The 1,769-nt window shown below is 37.5% G+C and overlaps 1 non-coding gene across 1 annotated transcript; it reads left to right on the top strand.

Annotated features, from left to right (window-relative positions):
- Positions 1 to 1,414: 1,414 nt before the first annotated feature.
- LOC117801626 lies at positions 1,415 to 1,520 on the top strand. Its single transcript, XR_004624387.1, has one exon. It is a non-coding gene; the product is annotated as a U6 spliceosomal RNA (small nuclear RNA).
- The last annotated feature ends 249 nt before the right edge of the window (positions 1,521 to 1,769 follow it).

Genomic DNA, 1,769 nt, shown 5'->3' with positions numbered 1-1,769 from the left:
ATGGAAAAGGATGAATTTCAATTTAGGATCCACTTTGAAAGGAAGAGTCTTTAATGCCATGAGATTGGACCTTGAGTATCTATTTCAGTGTCTGTAATCCAGTTTAATTTCTAATACTATTAAGCCACAAACAAGGGCAAAAAGAGATTTCTCTTTTCCAGAAGTGAACCCTTGAGTCACATCCAAAGCTATCACCTCAGATGAAAATAATATGATTTACCACAAGAAAAGTTTCCATTTCCTTTTATCCAGGGTTAGAAATAGGGGACCATGTGTGACAAGTTTGTTCAGGATGCTAACGATGCCATCAGATTCTAAGTCACGGGATGCAAAGTGATGGTCTGAAGACCAAATCTGGCCCACAGATGTATTTTATTTGATCTACACTATTTTTCTTCATTGAATTAGATGCCAATATAGAAAGTCAGGAGAATGCACACAGAACCCTGGTTTTCTCTGGGGATGTACTGGATGGTGATTAACACAATATAATAAAATAAAATTAAAAAAAAAAAAAAGAAAAGAAAAACAATTAAGAATAGGCAGGAAAACTCCAAAGAGCAATGTGGGTGAAACTCACCTTACCCAATATGAAAGCATAGCAAAACCATCAATAACTGAAAGTGTGTCTTCATCATATAGACAAAAAGAAAAAACAGAATAGAAACACAACTTAACAGTTCATAAACACACATAGAAATTTAATATGGGATAAAGTCAGAATCTCAGACTATGGACTATGAGAAACAAACTGGGGGCCTCAGAGGGGAGGGGGGTGGGGGAATGGGATAGACTGGTGATGGGTAGTAAGGAGGGCACGTATTGCATGGCGCACTGGGTGTTATACGCAACTAATGAATCATCGAACTTTACATCGGAAACCGGGGATGTACTGTATGGTGACTAACATAATATAATAAAAAAAACATTAAAAAAAAAAAAAAGAACCCTGGTTTTCTCCCCACCACCCCCCTTGAAAAAGAAAACGAAAAGATAGAGCAAATTGGATTCACAATCCCAAATTATAATGGTAATTAGCTGGTGTTCAAGTTCAAATTCCCATGACTGGCTGCTTCCCTACCATAGTCTCCCCACTGCCTATTTTCACTCTGATACTGAAGAGTTTCAATTTGCCATCCCTCATCACCCTGCAGTTTTCTTTCTTACAGCCTGCCCGCCCCATCTATTTCTTTTATCTCTCTGGGCCCTGCATCTAACTACCATCTTGAATGTCACAAATATTGTTAAATTTCCATCCTTCTAGCTGAGATTCAATATACAAGTGTTCTGATTATGGCTAGACCTTCATCATTCCAAGTCAGCTGGCTGATTCCATTCATTCCTCCAAAATTTCTGTGTGCGTGTGTGGTCCCTGAAGAAGTGGGGGTGGGATCAGAAAGAGGACAAGTTGTATGCTCCCTTCAGGAGCACATATACTAAAATTGGAGTGATACAGAGAAGATTAGCATGGCCTCTGCTCAAGGAGAAAAAGGACATGGTGAGTGAAAGAATCAGTTATTTCTGTGACTCTGAGAAGAGGACGCCTAATCTGAGTGTGTATAATGCCCATGATTATTACAGCACATATTATGTATTTATGTATATAACTAGTGCTATATATACATATGTATGTATATAATCATGCACACAATCACTTATACTGTCCCCCTAGGGACATGTAAGGGTTTTTTTTTTCAAGTTAATTTTAACTATACAATTTTTTAAATTGATTTCCTAAATTTTTTATTCACTTGTTACTGTTACTACCA

The sequence above is a fragment of the Ailuropoda melanoleuca genome, chromosome 3 (assembly GCF_002007445.2).
Source record: "Ailuropoda melanoleuca isolate Jingjing chromosome 3, ASM200744v2, whole genome shotgun sequence".
Taxonomy (NCBI): Eukaryota; Metazoa; Chordata; class Mammalia; order Carnivora; family Ursidae; genus Ailuropoda; species Ailuropoda melanoleuca.
The sequence above is the reverse complement of the archived record's forward strand: the minus strand, read 5'-3'. Positions and strand labels throughout refer to the sequence as shown.